We start from the raw sequence: 16,739 nt of genomic DNA, 5'->3' as shown, positions 1-16,739 counted from the left end.
CCTGTATGTCGTGGGATCTCCTCTGTTAGTGCAGGTGTACCCTCACACACAGATACTCTGCACCCTGCCCACAGGGCTGGAGGGCCTGCTATGGGGGGACTTATAAGTGACCTGGTGCAGTGAAAATGGCAGTGAAAGGGTGCATGTACAGTCCTGCAGAAGCCTTTGCATGGGCTCCCTATTAGTGGCAAAAGAAATGCTGCCACCCATAGGGATCCCCTGGAACCCCAATGCCCTGGCTACCTAAGAACCATATACTAGGGACCTATAGATGGGCACCAGTATGCCAATTTTGGGTGAAATACTGGGTTACCAGTACGCAACAACCATAATTTAAGGGAGAGAGCATGACTACTGGGGCCCGGATTAGGAAGATCCCAGTAGAAACAGTCAAACACACTTACAAACAGGCCAAAAGTGGGGGTAACTAAGCTAGAAAGAGGCTACTTTCCTACATGATTAGCATCCACAATAATGATTTACAAGCTTTTATACACCGACTTTTACATGAATGACTCAAATAGTGAATCAAGAAGTCATTAGCTCATAGTACCTATGCCAACTTATATCCAATATCACAAGTTCAAGTCAAGGTACTTTGGCCGACAATGTTTCGATCCCCTAGACAAGTATCAGGATCATCCTAAGCCTTAGTTAAGCTTGAGATAAAAGGGTTACAAGGTGCTTATAACCAAAAAGGCCAAGATAAATCTGACTCACGTCTCATATGAGTGAGAAGGCGATCAATGGAGATCTGAATCTCTAATCAAGCGCCTTAAAGTAGTAGTAGAGTGGAGTAGTGTCAGAGTGTAATAGAGTGTCGTAGAGTGGAGTGACAGAGTGGAAGAGAGTGGAAAGGCATAAACAAGAGTGAAATGGCATAGAGTGAAGTAAAGTCATGTGAAGTGGCATAGAGAAAGTTGGGTAGAGTGTTGTTGAGCATAGTACATTGTTGTATAGTAGAGTGGCCTACAGGGTTGTGCAGTGGCGTAGAGTAGAGTATCATAGATTGAAGTGGCGTAAGTGGCATGGAGTGATATAGAGTGGAGTAAAGTGGAATGGAGTGGCGTACAGGGAGTTATAGAGTGGAGAAAGTGATTGATTTTAATAGAATAGAGTGTCAGAGTCTAGTATCAGGGAGTGTAATGTCAGAGTGAAGTGTCATAGAGTGCAGTTGGGTGGTCAGGAGTGAAGTGACATAGAGAACAATGGTGCAAAGTAGATTGTCGTAAAGTGAAGTGGTATAGAGTGCATTGGTTTTGAGTAAAGTGGTGTAGAGTGCATTGGCGTAGAGTGCACTGGTTTAGCATACAGTGCAGTAGCGTAGAGTGGTGAAGAGTAGAGGGGAGCAGAGTGGAGTGGCACAGCATAGATTGCAGTGGTGCGGAGTGCAGAGTGCTGTGTCATAGAATGATGAATGGATGATAGAGTGGAGTGGTGCAAGGTAGAGTAGACTGGTGTAGAGTGCAGTGGTGGAGTGCAGTAATACAGAGTAGAGTAGCGTAAAGTGTAGTAGCATGGAGGACATTGGTGTAGAGTGGCCTAAAGTTAAGCAGTACTGAGTAGAGTGCCATGGTGCAGAGTAGAGAGGGGTATAGTTCAGTGTTGCAGAGTAGAGTGTCATAAATGGCAGTGGTATAGAGTAGAGTGGCATAGAATGCATTGTTGTAGAGTGCAGTGACGTAGAGTGAGGCAGTTGCATAGAGTGCAGTGGCACAGAGTAGATTGCTGCAGAGTAGAGCATAGGGATGTAGAGTGCAGTAGCACAGAGTGGTGCAGGGTACTTTGGAGTGGTGCAGGGTAGATTGGACTGGCAGAGCATAGAGTGGAGTTGCGTAGATTGCAGTGGCATAGAGGAGATGGTTTCAAAGTAGAGTGAAGTGCCCTAGAGTGGAGAGGTGGAGAGTAGATTAGAGTGCTGTGGTGCAGAGTACAGTGGCATAGAAAGCAGTGGCATAGAGTGCTGTGCAGGGTAGACTGACATAGAGTGCAATGGCATAGAGTGCATCAGTTTTTAGTAAAGTGGTTAAGAGTGCACTGGCAGAGTGCAGGGGTGTAGTGTACATTGGTTAGAGTAGAATAGCATAGATTGCAGTGGCGTAGTATAGAATGCTGCAGAGTAAAGTGGTGTAGAGTGGAGTGGTACAGCATAGATTGAAGTGGCGTAGAGTAGCACAGAGTGGAGAAAAGTGGTATAGAGTGCAGTGGCATAGGGTAGATTGTTTCAGAATAGAGTGAAGAAAAGATAGATAGAGAAAATATAATATACTTCAATATGCTTAAGTATGTAACGATAACAACAACATAAATAATAATGCTAGGCATAACAGCCCAAAAAGAAATATGGCTTCTCCCTGTTAGCCAAGCTGTAATCAAGCCCTTCATTACCTAGATAAAAAAAAAAACATGAAGCATACATCTTAGAAAAAGCTACCCTTCTCATAGCTAAATTGTTGTGTGAAAAGGTATAATCTGGGCTCAATCTCGACTTCACTGTTTCACCAACTGGTGTGATTTTAGGCAAATACAAATATTGTGTTTCACAGAGTTTCATTTTTAGCCTGCAGGCATCAGGCTGAGTGGGACTGTTTCCTCTTTAGACCCTCCTCATTTTACTGCAGCTCCTCTTGAAGGCGTCCTGCAGTATTCCTCTTCAAGGTGGCAGGTGATGCAGACAGCAATCATCAAAAACTCTATTCTTATTTACACCCTTAATTCCCACAGCTGTAAACAGGATAAACGAAAGGGCAGAGGGCGCAGGGGACCTCCTGACTCACCTTCATTCTGTTACCAACAGATTGGAGGATGGTCAGTACAGGGCTACTATAAGTAGCGCTTTTGTGCGCTGATGGTCCTCTGAATAATAGAAGTGAGAGGAGAAATTATTTTGTCCCCTTGTCTCCCCTACCCTTGTTCCCCGTGTCCCTCACCCTCCAAGATCTGGGGGGCATACATCCCATGCACCCCCACACTTCCTACGCCCATGGTATCTGTATATACTATGTCAAAATGAAATATGGTGTGCACAGAGTCTAGGGGTTCCCCAGAGGCTTGACAGAGGCAAAAATAGATAATACTAATGCTCTATTTGTGGTAGTGTGGTCGAGCAGTTAGGCTTACCAGAGAGTAGTGTTAAGCATTTGTTGTACACACACAAGCAATAGAAGAAACACACACTCAATGACTTAAACCCAGACCAATAGAATTTTATATAGAAAAATACCTTTTGTTAATTTATTTCTAGAACCACAAGATTCAGTTTTCAGGTAAAGACATAAACTGAAAGGTACTTTGCATATATATTATCAGGACTTTGAATGGAATTAACAATGTATACAGATTTCTTTAAAATGGCAAAAAGTTATTTTAAAAGTGGACACAATGCTATTTTCAACAGTTCCTGGAAGAAGAAAAGATTGAACAGTTTTACAGGTGAGTATTCAATTTACTGTTCCTATCTCCGGGTCTGGCGTTGGGGGGTTCAAGTTAACCCCAAACACCCACCACCAGGAACACGGGGCCAGTCGGGTGCAGAGTTTAAAGAGGCACCAAATTAACGTGGACTACTGTGGATACAAAGGGTGGACCCAGAATCCGGTCAGCCAGCAGGAAAGTACCCGCGACTCGGAGGGCAGACCAGAGGGGGGTTCAAGAAAACACTGGAGGAGCCACAGGTAGGCACAAAACACACACCCTTAGCGGCACTAGGGCGGCTGGCTGCAGGGTGCAAACAGGGCGTTGGGTTTTCAATGCATCTCTTAGAGGGGACCCCAGGGGTCACTCTGAAGCTGCAGTCAAGGTCCAGGGAAGCTTCTCGGCAAACCACCGGTTGGACAGGGAGGAGGGCCGCCTACTGGTCGATGCTGCACCTGGGCTCAGGCTCTCCAAGGTCTGAGTGCTGGGGGTGCAGTGTGTCCTTTAGGCATCGGATGTCGTCGTCCGAAGCTCGCGGTGAGGGGGGGTCCTCTGGATTCCCTCTGCAGGCTTTGTTGTGGAGGTTTGGAGAGGTGAACCCAGGGTGGGCTTTTGCTCCCAATCACCTGTGGACTCTTTCTTGCTGGGTGGATCACCTGGACATGGGCCGTGGGCGTCGTGTCTACAGGGGTTAGGACTCACGCATCTGGAGTGAGAGAGGAGTCCTTAGTTGTGGGTTTGTTTTGGACAGAGCCGCTGTCTTCTGGAGTTCTTGGTCCTTTTGGATGCAGGGCAGTCTTCTGGAGTTGCCAGGGGTGACTGGGCCCACTGGACGCATCGCTATTCTTTTTGCAGGTTCTTTGAAGCAGGAGACAGGCCGGTAGGGCTGGGGCCAAAGCAGTTGTCGTCTTCCTTCTTCTCTTCTGGGGTTTTTAGCTTAGCAGTCCTTTTTCTTCTTGTAGGTCACCAGGAATCTGGGAGCTGGGTTCAGGGTTGCCCTTAAATCCTAGATTTAGGGGCGTATTAGGGGTCAGAGGACAGTAGCCAAAGGCTACTGTCCCTGAGGGTGGCTACACCCTCCTTGTGCCCACTCCCTTTGGAGAGAGGGGCACATTCCTATCCCTGTTGGTCCCTGTCCTCCAAACTAAGATGGAGGATTCTGCAGGAGGGGGTCACCTCAGCTCTGGACCACACTAGCCTGATCCTGGTTAGGGTGGTCACTCATCCCTGTTTTTCCTAATTTTCCCACCGGAGTTGCCTCCAAAAGTCGGGCTTTGTCCGGGGGGCTGGCATCTCCACTAGCAGGAGTGCCCTGGTGCACTGTAATCCGAAGCTTGAGCCTTTGAGGCTCACCACCAGGTGTTACAGTTCCTGCAGCGGGAGGTGTGAAGCACCTCCAACCAGGAAAAGCTTTGTTTCTGACCACAGAGTGCACAAAGGCACGCACCCCATGTGGTCGGAAACTCATCTGAAAGTGGCAGGCTGGCACAGACCAGTCAGTCCTACACTAGCAGTTGGGCCAACATACAGGGGGCATCTCTAAGGTGCCCTCTATGTGCATTTTTCAATAAATCCCACACTGGCATCAGTGTGGGTTTATTGTGTTGAGAGGTTTGATACCAAACTTCCCAGTATTCAGTGAAGCCATTATGGTGCCGGGGAGTTCGTAATGACAGATTCCCAGACCATACACTCACTATGGCTACACTGCATTAACAATGTCTAAGAATGGACTTAGACACTGTAGAGGCATATTGCTCATGCAGCTATGCCCTCACCTGTGGTATAGTGCACCCTGCCTTAGGGCTGTAAGGCCTGGTCTAGGGGTGACTTACCTATGCCACCGGCAGTGGTTTGTAGGCATGGCACGCTGAGAAGAGTGTCATGACGGCTTTGCCTTTTTCTCCCCACCAGCACACACAAGCAGAAAGGCAGTGTGCATGGGCTGAGTGAGGGGTCCCCCAGGGTGGCATAATACATGCTGCAGCCCTTAGAAACCTTCCCTTGCCACAGGGCCCTTGGTACCATTAGTACCTTTTACAAGGGACTTAACTGTGTGCCAGGGCCGTGTTATTGTGGAAAAAAAGGTACAGTTTTAGGGAAAGAACACTGGTGCTGGGGCCTAGTTAGCAGGGTCCCAGCACACTTTCAATCATAGTTGGCATCAACACTAGGCAAAAAGTGGGGGGTCACCATGCCAATAGTGGCACTTTCTAACACATTTTTCTTTTCAAATAGAGTAGAAACATCTCATTGTAAGTATATCATACACCCAAGCCTGAAAAACTCTCCCTCTCCCTCTTTCTCCCTCTTTCTCTTTCTCTCGCTTTCTCCAACTCACACCCCCACTTAGAACCTTATGCAGCCACTCACAGATCCACTCACTCATGCACCCACCAACTAACCCACTCAAACACTCGTGCGTCCACTCAGAGCCCCCCTAAGACCCTCACAAACCCACTTGCACACCACTCACAGACCCACTGACACCCTCATGCAGCCACTCACAGACCTGCGCAGACACTGAGGCACCCACTAAGAGACTGATTCAGGCACTCTCACACCCAGACAGAGACTCTCACAGCTGCTCTCATCCCAAAATACACCCTCTTACACCTACTCTCGCAACCTGAAAGACAGGCTGTGGTCCACTCCCGCTACATACCGCCAAAGGGCTGTGCGCAGGGTAGGGTTGGGTGGTATGGGTGTTGGCCGCAGGTCCTGGCTGCAAGTCAGGCCTTATGGGCAACCCCTGAGATGCACAGGCAAAGGCCACACACGGTGCAAGGTTGGGTGCCTAATGGGGGTTGGCATCAGTTAATATACGTTAAAACTATACGTTAAAAAAGACATAGAAATTCACTGAAAAAAACAAAGGTTACAGGGACGTTTTAGTCAGGAAATAGAATTTGCGAGTTATAGTTACCTTAGGGCACGAGTTATAGTTACCTTAGATAACTTTAACTATAACTGGTGAATTTCTATGGTTTTGTACGTCTATAATGTTATCCTACCTATACATATAACATCCCTGTAACCTTTGCTTTGGTTTATATATGTATATTTAAACTATAGCCCAGATTTATACCCTGTTTGTGCCGAATTAGCTAATTCAGCGCAAACTTAACTCCATATTTATATTTTGACACTAGACTAGTCTATTGTCAAAATATTGGAGTTAAAGTCATTTTTTGGATGCGTGAACCCACCTTGCGTCAATGAGATGCAGGGTGGGTGTTCCCATCCAAAAAATGGCTCTAAGGCCCTAGCACCTTATTTATCCTCCCGTGCAAAAATGGTGCACGGGAGGGAGGCGGGTCTAAATAATGGCGCTAAGCCTGCTCACCGCCATTATTTAACGCCTGGGTTTAGGCAGGTTTTAGGGGAGCTGTGGAACCATTTCCATGGTCAAACACAATGGAAAGAGCCCACAGGTGCCCTCCCCAAGCCCCAGGAACACCCTCAACCACACCAGAGGGACCACAGGATGGGGGACCCAATTCCAGGTATGTATAGGTAAGTAGAGGTAAGTATTTCAATTTTTTTTTCAAAGTGCCATTGGTGGCCCTGAAATGGGCCCCCCTACATGGCACTGGGTGCAATGGCCATGCCTAGCTGACCCTTGACCCTTGTGCTGGCCATTGCGGTGGTGGGCATGACTCCTGTCTTTTATGAGACAGGAGTCATGTGGTATGGATGGTTTTGCGTCAAGAAATGACTCTAGGCTGGTTAGAGTCATCTTTCTTTACTCAAACCAGCCTAACGTCATTTTTTGGTGCTAAACACCATTCTCCCATACCGCCACCCCTACCCGGATAACCTAATTTCCTATGACGTTAGCCCACCCTTTGCGCCAGGTTGCACCATTCCATAGATTTGGCACCCGGCTGACATCCTGGAATGGCTCAAGCCAGCACTATACTTTTTTCACGCAAATCCGCATTTGCGCTGTTTTGCGTCAAAAAGTATATATAGATATATTTTTTTGGGGGGGAGAGGGAATCCCCTCCCAAACCCCCTCACTTTTTTAGGAAATAAGGCCCAGATTTATACCCTGTTTGCACAGAATTAGCAAACATTTTTTACGCTAATTCAGCGCAAACTTAACTCCATATTTATATTTTGACGCTAGACTATTCTAACGTCAAAATATTGGAGTTAAAGTCTTTTTTTGGATGCGTGAACCCATCTTGCTTCAGTGAGATGCAGGCTGGGCGTTCCCATTCAAAAAATGACTCTAAGGCCCTTGTGCCTCATTTCTCCTCCCGTTCAAAAATGGTGCACTGGAGGGAGGTGGACCTAAAGCAGGCTTAGCGCCATTATTTAACACCTGGGTCTGGGCATGCTCTAGGGGACCTGTGGACCTAATTCCTTGGTCATGCACCATGGAAAGAGTCCAAAGGTGCCCTCCCCAAGCCCCAGGAACACCCCCACACCAGAGGGACACCACAGGATGGGGACCCCATCCCAGGTGAGTAGAGGTAAGTATTTCAATTTGTTTTCAAAGTGCCATTAGGTCCCTGAAATGGGGCACACTACATGGCACTGGGTGCAATGGCCATGCCCCGGGGACTCTTGTCCCCTGTACTGGCCATTAGGGTAGTGGGCATGACTCCGATCTTTTATAAGACAGGAGTCACATGGTATGGATGGTTTTGCGTCAGAAAATCCCCTATTATCCTATGCCCTTATCTACCCCTAAACCCTAAAATACCCATACCACCCTGAACCCCTACCAACTCCTTAACCCTAAAAACAACCTTAGAATCCAGTCGTACCCACCCCTAGATGCATGTGTGTGTATGTATAAATATATAAACACACTACATGCACGTATACGTACCTTAACTATATTTACCATGTGTACTAAAGGCGTGCATGGTAAAGGCGTGCGGTTTGTAAAGATTTGAAGGCTGCATGGTAAAGGTACTGCATGGTTAGCACTGCTTTGTAAAGAGTGTTTTCTGTGCATGACACGCCACAGACAGAAAGGAAGTAACGCCCGGCATGCACTGGCCAATGAGGAGGAAATTATGCTAACCAATGGTAAGCAATGGACGCACTCTAAACCCTTTATAGTAAACAATACCCCTTGCTGCGGGTAGCTCGTGCACTGTCTGTTGGTGAGACCTATTTACAAAAAATACCTTGAACATGCTGTCAGAAAAGGCAACAGCAAGCATGCCTCTTTGAGTTAAAAGATTAGCAGCACTTTGTCAAATGAAGTTTCAAGTCAGGATACAGTTTGTAGTTGAATCTACAATAAATCCATCAGGGCTGATAACTTAATACCTTTTTTTGGTTAATTCTTCATCTGAACTCCATCTAGATATATGGGGTTGCTGCTTCACTCCCTGTACTCCCACTTCAAGCTCCACTCTATGGCATTATGGTGCTTTCTTCATCTGGACGGCCTTTCTAATAGTTCTGAAATTGCAGTAGTTCGATGTGAATGTTGTTTATTGTAGCTTGGTTGGTTGGGGTTACAGACCTGGTTCAGAGCTTATTTTGCAATTCTTGTGTTAGCTATTGTGACAGTAAACTGTCTGACCTAGTAGATTATGATATGCTCATATTGGTTTTATCTGTGTGTCACTAATGCGAACTCTGGCGTGGCCCATGATAGATAGCGCCAGTGTTCGCACTTGCTGCATTTAATATTTAGTACATGATTCCAACTTCCCTTCTCCATAGTTCGGGCGGTGTCCTCTCTCGCACTCCGCCCCCTCACTGCGGCTGCAGCACCTTTGTCCTCACTTTCTTGGTCTTACTGACATTTTCGCGCTACTCCGTGTACTGACTGGTTACCCTGTAATCAACTGATATTAGAAACATTCCTTAACTGTCTTAGAAACTGCGTTTCATCATGAACATTTGGAATTTTCGCTTTGAAATATGTGCTGAAGTTTATTGAGGGAGGGGCTTCATTTTAGCAAGAGCCAAGATTCTGTCATTCTCTTTGAAGGATTTATATTTATTATTGGTCTATGAGAAATTGGTATTTTTTAAAAATCTTTGATTATAGGGAACTATTGCAACATCACTGTAATTAAGATGCTAGGAGAACAACCCTGCAATAAAAAGCAGAGGACTGTGCCCTATCCCATCTCATTCTTTTCGAACGTGTTGGACCTACATACATCTTATGTAAAGGTATTTTCGCGTACAATGTTGGCCTTAACATATTCCTGAAGTAAACGTCGAGAGATATATAGTGCGACCTAACACAAGCTTACATTTCAGCCTGGCTAATGGTGATTTTTTTAAATTATGTGTATGTCTTGATTCCAATGGAACATTCAATCGGGGGCCCTGACCAATCAAAAGGACCAGCGTAATCAGAATGAATAACGCATTGAAACTTCTTTATGATTGGGCTCAGGTCCTAAGTAAATGAGTGAGGGAACTAACAAGCGAGTTGTAAATGCTGAAGCATAATAGGTCCAGCCCCCATTTAACATTTGACCCTTTCCTAGAGAGGGTGGCTATAAGCTAAAGCACCAATATAACGTTGCTTAACCCATCTGAAAAAAACAGATGTCCAATAAACTCTGTGCACATTAAATAGTTCCTGAACTGCAATAATTACACACACATCTCCCCCAAATGAGTATTATTAACAACCCCCCAAAATAATAGTTCAGCACAAGTCCATGAGCTGCTCTGCCTCACGTCTTTGGTTTTTAATGGTCTTAAAAGTTACTTAGAAAGGGCTATGGTTAGAGCAAAGTAACCTTATGTGTGTTAGATGTATTTATACATCCTTCATTCTGCCTTTAGTATGACCTTGCTGCCCTATCAGGGGTCAATACCTTCTTGGCCTGTTTTCGAGGATTCTGATTTCTGACATGGAGATCAGGTGGTTGAGTTACTGAGCTGTAGCATCAGAAGTATGTTTGTGGTTCTCCTGTTTATTATACGTTGGTGTTAAGAAGATAAAATACTTTGGCTATGAGATTCATGGTGTGTCACAGGGGGTCATGTAAAAGCGTTTAGGTTCTGTATGGATTATTTGGCTTGCCCGTTGCCAACTATTTTGTTATGTGCGTGAGCTAACTGGAGGTAGGAGAGGTGTTGTCGAGCTAGTATATCCATCCCCTGGACAATCTGGGCAGTTTTTTCTGAAATAAGAAGTTATGTTTACTGTATTTTGCTGTTGATTGGTGTATGAAATATCGGGTAGGGACAATGCTGTTTTAAAGAAGGCGATACCCAACTATATAGCATATCTGTGCTGTGATAGACATGTTTGATGTGTGTAAGGAATTTTGTCTAATATGTTGTATTAAATGTTTCTTGTGATGTTTTACAAGTGACAAGTGAATTTCTGATTACATTGACACCCAACTAAGGGGCATTTCTATGTTATGTTAGATATGGAAGATTAAGTGCATCGCATATTCAGACTAATGTGTTGTGTTAGATGTTTTCGTCTAAAGTTTCTTACATGAAAATTCTGTTGGAAGTACTTTAATGCCCAAATAGATCCCATACTGTGCTGTGTTGGATGTTTGTACAGTTTTCATGATATTTCCTCGGTATGTAAATTGTTGTCAGCATTTCACTCTGAAGTTCCATTTTCTTGCTTCAAGAGTCCACAGTTTGTTCAGGTTGGTTGGACTTGGCCCTTTCTGCAGGGAACCAGTTCTCAAGAGCTTGTGCTCTCTCTCACCGAAACATGTTAAATTGACGTATACCCAATTGGCATGTTTAATTTATTTATAAGTCACTAGTAGAGTGACACTACCTGTGCCCAGGGCCTGTAAATGAAATGCTACTCATGGGTCTCCAGCACTGATTGTGCCCCCTATTTAAGTAGCGTTTTCAACTTGTCCCAGGCCTGCCATTGCAGAGCCTGTGTGGGCAGTATTAAACTGCCATTTTGATCTGGCAAAGTAAATCTTTTGCCATGCACAAACCTTACTTTTTAATTCTTATAACTCACCCCTAGGATAGGCCTTGGACGTCCCAGAGGGCAGGGTGCAATGTTTTTAAAAACAAGAATATGTACTTTTAGGCCCATATTTATACTTTTTTAGCGCCGCATGTGCTCTGCTTTTTGACGCAAAAACGGCGCAAACTTACAAAATACAATCGTATTTTGTACGTTTGCGCCGTTTTTGCATCAAAAAGCGGCGCACAAGCGGCGCTTAAAAAGTATAAATATGGACATTAATTTTTACATGTCCTAGTAGTGAAAATCTCTTAAATTCATTTTTCACTACTGCAAGGCCCATCTTTCTCATAGGATAAAATTGAAGGTGCTGTATCATATTTTATGTGTCATTTCCAAATGGGAAGAGATCAGAAATTCATGTTTGGTGTCTCTGGAATCCTAAATTAAAAACCTAATTTATGGTGAAGTCAGATTATAAATTATTATTCTGAAAATGCCACTTTTAGACAGTTGGCATATTCTTGCTTTACACTTTTAGGGCCAAATTTACAAGGCTCTTGTGCCACACCATTATCATTTTCCTTGACGCTAATGTGGCTTTAAGGAGGCCATTCTCCACGCTATAGATACAAAGTGGTGCAATGCTAGTGCACCAGGTGTAATGTATGCAGGGGGGTGGTGTTCCCACGTAGGGAGGCCACAAAAAGGCCTAGTGAAATCTACATGATTTAATTGCAACATTTTTTCCGTCATTTTAATGCCTGCTTAGGGCAGGTGTTAAAGTGATAGGCCCATAGAAACATATGGGCCTCCCTATTGCTTTGCTACACTAATTTATGGCAGTAATCAACAAAGCGCCACAATAGCATCATAAATTATGGTGCTATCGTGGAAACGAGCGCCATGGTGTGCCGTATTGTAAATACGGCACAACTCTGGTGTCATTAGGTAGGGCAGGGGCGGAGAAAGAAAAGTGACGCAGAGGGACCGATGCGTCACTTTCTTGTAGATCTTGCCCTTAGTACTTGTAGCTTGTCTCAAGGTCACATGACTGGGTGTGGGTGACTGTTGGTCTTTGTGTATTCCTCCTAGACAGTCACACACAATGAAAGCTAAGGTGTGACTCGATGGGCCATCACTAGCAGGATGGATCTTGGCACAGCCCTGCTTACACTTGAATAGGCTATGACCTGTCTCCACAGAAGAGGGTGCATACCCCCTGTAGTTAGTCTGGAGCTAGGGCCAGGAAAGCAGGGTATCTGTGCACTTCAAAGGCATGCCTCTAGAAGCTACACCCCACTTCAAAGACACAATTGTGTATAAATACTTGACCTCAAACACCAACTCTTCTGTATACTTCTAGACCTCTGGATGCTCTGCCAAGAAGAAGTACTGCTGTGCTGCCTCAAGGACTGCCACTCTGCTGGACTGCAGCTCTAAATGAACTCCTGCCCTGCTGTGCTGACCTGTTGCCCTCTTGCCTGGGGAATAAGAACTGGACCTGCAACTTCATTTTGAATCCAAGACCCCAGAGTGACTAAAGGGGGTACTCTGGTGGCCTCTTGATCTGAGACTCAGGGACATAAAACCCTCCCCAACAGCTCCTGTACCCTTCCTCAGCAAATTCCTGACCCTCAAGTGGTGCCTCTCAGGTCCTGGACACTTGATGTGGCTGTTGAGCTCTTGAAATCAAGCTTTTGGGCTCCTCTGGACCGCAAATTGGCCTGTTTGCACCAGAACCATGCTGTTCTCTCTGAAAATCAGCATGAGCAGCCACCAGCCCGTCTTTCACACAGCAGCATTGACAGCTCGCAGGCGACTGACAATGCAAAGCTACACCCCCCCTATCCGCAAAGTCATTCCTGTCAAGTAAACCCTGCCTGCTCTTTGCACCACACTGACTGTCACCCGTGACGATCTCCTTGCGACCCTCTCCAATGCAAACAGGACTCTTAGTACAAAACTTGAGAAGGTATAACATTAGCGGAAATAATCTGGGACTATATCTCATCCTCACTCCTTCACAGTCAGCCTCAACTTTGACTTTGACCCATTCCAGTGCAACCAGATATCCGTGGTTGTCGCTTTCTGCTTAAAGGTGCTATTTTACAGTTTATTCTTTACAAATTCATGACTCAGGTTTTACTGATTGGAGGTTTGTAATTTTAGTCTTGTTTTCTTTATTAAATTAAGCACTATTTTTCTAATCCAGTGAAGGATCTTTTTCTGTGGTGCTTTCACTGTTCTACTGTTTGAAGTGTTACACAAATACTTTACCCATTGCCTCTAGGTTGAACTTGACTGCTCTGTGCCAAGCCATGAGGGAGTTGAGCACTGTTTAATTTGGGGTTTACTTGTGCCTTACCCTCACTAGGATTGTGGTTGCTGTTTGACCACGGCTCACAACCCAGTCAACCAGTCACCCAACTTCTAACATTGTTGAACTGATCACTGGTGCACAGCAATCAGATGGCTTTCTTCATTCCCAGCAGGAACAAAAGGTTTGTGGCAGATATACCTTGTGGATCTTTGCACCGCCTGCAATCTTTCTTTGGCACTTCTCTGCAGTGTTGTTGTTAGAATCGCTGCTTCTTTCAGTATGAGCTTCCATTATGCAGGACAACCCAACTTGTTTTTAATTTTATGGAAGAAAAAAGAAAACACCTAATAAGTTCATTGTAGAATAGTTAATTTTGAATTTAAGAAGTCAGATACCTTAAAAATGTAACAAGATAAAAACGCTAAAATGTTCAAACTAAAAAGATTGATTTTGAAGTTACAAAAATGAAAACTTATAACGCTAAAAGTGAACATCAGATAGAGAAAAAGTGAATTTCCAGGTCAGAAATGTTCGGAAAAGCAAAAAAGGTTAAAAAAAATCATCTTAATAAAAGACAAACATGTAAAAGGTTTAGTTTAAAGGTTGAGATGTTTAAAAGTTTGAAATTAAAAAGTTAATGTTCAATATTAAGGAATCAGAAAGGAAACATTGTAAAACAAGTACAGGTTTAAGAATAAATATACAATTCTTTAATAATCAATTGTGAACTGAAAAGGCAGCGGCTAACAGAATTTAAAAGTGACTAAATCTTACTAAGCAAGGAAGCACCAGAAGAGGGAAGCATTGCGACAGACTCTTTAGGTGGGATGTGGAGATCTCCACTAGATATATCCCGGTAACACTTTTTTCAGAAGTCCCTCAAAATCCTGATCCTCTTATCTATCTACCACATAGGTTTACAGTGCTTTCCTGGCTTGCTTGCTTGATAAACCAATCTGCACCAAGAAATCCTCATACACTGTACAAACATTACCGATGCTCTCACTATTGCTATCCCTCTTTATTTCAATGTAAGCTGGCACTGCTCTGAGCTCTTCCAAATTATCAGCTAACAAGCTAAAGAAGTGCCCCATGACCTCATCTAGATGGTTTCATATGCATCACAGCCCTGAAACATATTTGTGCCTAATGGGGATTTACAGATGAGTTGCAATGAGGCTCTTAAAAAGGAATGAGGGACTAATGAATTGGTATCCTTTTTACTGGGACAGGCGCTGAGGAGAAAGCAAATTCCTATGAACCAGAAAAATGAAGGAATTCATTAAAACATTCTCAAAGAAATGTTGAAGCTGACAGGAAATAGTTTTGGACAACTGAAAAATGACCCCATGAAAGAATTCTAAATTCTCTGTATGGAAATGGAGTGAGGTTTTGGCTGGTTGATCTTACCTGATTCTACAATGAATGGGTCATTGAAAGATGTGTGATTGTCTGAGCAATCCCTTCCGGCAATAAGCCCAGAGTCTTTTGCATATGTTTAAAGCCTCCCAGTCTATGAATTTAAGATGCTGTATCCAAGTTACACATCAATAAAGATAAAGTAGAAGGTTACAAACCTGAGCCATTAATTAGTGATGTTTCACAAGCAAGACACAAATTTCAGTGGTGAAACGTCATCATAAACTTTATTCTGTTTTGTTCATAAAAACATAAAAAATATATAAATACCGTTTCAAATGAAAAAGGACAAAATGATAAAAAAAGAGATAAAATATATGTTAAAAAACGTGCCTACATTTTTGCCTAAATGTCCCACTAATAAAACAAGCAACATTAAAACTAACAAAATCATTCAGAAGTAACTGCAAGTAAAATAAAGTAGGCCTAGTTTGGGTAAAATATAATCCTCTTAAAAGTGGCAAAATAAATTTACATTGGAAGTGAACATAAAACTACAAAAAAAGAAAAAAATGCAAAGTGTTTTGCTCTGAGAATGAATCACAACGGAAAGGCCTCAAGTCATTTACCAAATGCCAATCAGGTGGATTCCCTAAGAAGACACGGCAATAGATTCTATCCAAAGCTAGTCATCAAAGGTTATCTAGTTTCCAATTAGCATGATGGAAAATATCCACTTTAGAATATCGACTACCACTATATCATCACAGTAAGTATACTGTATACATGCTCGTACAAATTTACTATTCTTAACTCCAGATATGCATACCTTGATGAGATATTTCGTCAACATACGTGATGTCCAAGTCTTCACAAAGCAAATACTAGAGCCACAGTTCATTTAATAAAAAAACTTCAACCAACCCTTCAACCTCTTGAATTCTGTTGTGCTGTGCAGGCCATAGTGTTAACTATAATTGACAATGAGACCTCTTTTGGGAGACACTACAGTGTCCTCTTTAACTGTGGTCAAAGCTGTTTTCTACTTAGCAGCTAGACTCCACATGAAATCAGGCTTGTGTCACCTTTAAAGCAATACACCTTGAACAACCCGAATACATTCTCTTCTCTCTCCACTTGTCTAGTGCCAATAAGATTCCAAGAAGTCTTCATAACTTTAGACTTTAAAGAAAAAAAATCAGAACTGATAGTGCTACAACACAGTCCTTGTCTGGTGCCATGTCTTCCCAATAGAATTCACTTCCAGCCAACCTGAAACAATCTGAGACCCTAATGCTATTCCTGAAACAAATAGCCGAGTACCTATTTATTTGAACTTTACAATGATTGAACTTCCTTCTTCTTCACTCATTCTACATCCAAATGACCCCTGGTCCTCTCTCCACGCCTTATTATTTCCCATTTCCTCTTCTGCTGTACCAATCCGCATGCTTTGAATTTTACTCCCTCTTCAAATAATCTCCTTCTTCAATGCTTACTACTTTACATTTTCATCTGTTCTCTACTTTTCGATGTATTCTTTCAGTGTGTATGCACTACTAAGATGAGTGAACTACTGTGCACAGTTTTGATGTTTCTTACTTTGTAAGGATGCCCTGCAATCCACCATGTTGTTTGTAGGGTGCACAAACAACATTTTAGTTGAGTATCAATCTATAAAAATGTAAAAATAAATAAAAATCAATTAGATATGTGCACCTGTAAATTAGATGAATGAGTGATTCGTGA

This window comes from Pleurodeles waltl, chromosome 7 (genome assembly GCF_031143425.1).
Source record: "Pleurodeles waltl isolate 20211129_DDA chromosome 7, aPleWal1.hap1.20221129, whole genome shotgun sequence".
NCBI classification, from domain to species: Eukaryota; Metazoa; Chordata; class Amphibia; order Caudata; family Salamandridae; genus Pleurodeles; species Pleurodeles waltl.
The sequence above is the reverse complement of the archived record's forward strand: the minus strand, read 5'-3'. Positions refer to the sequence as shown.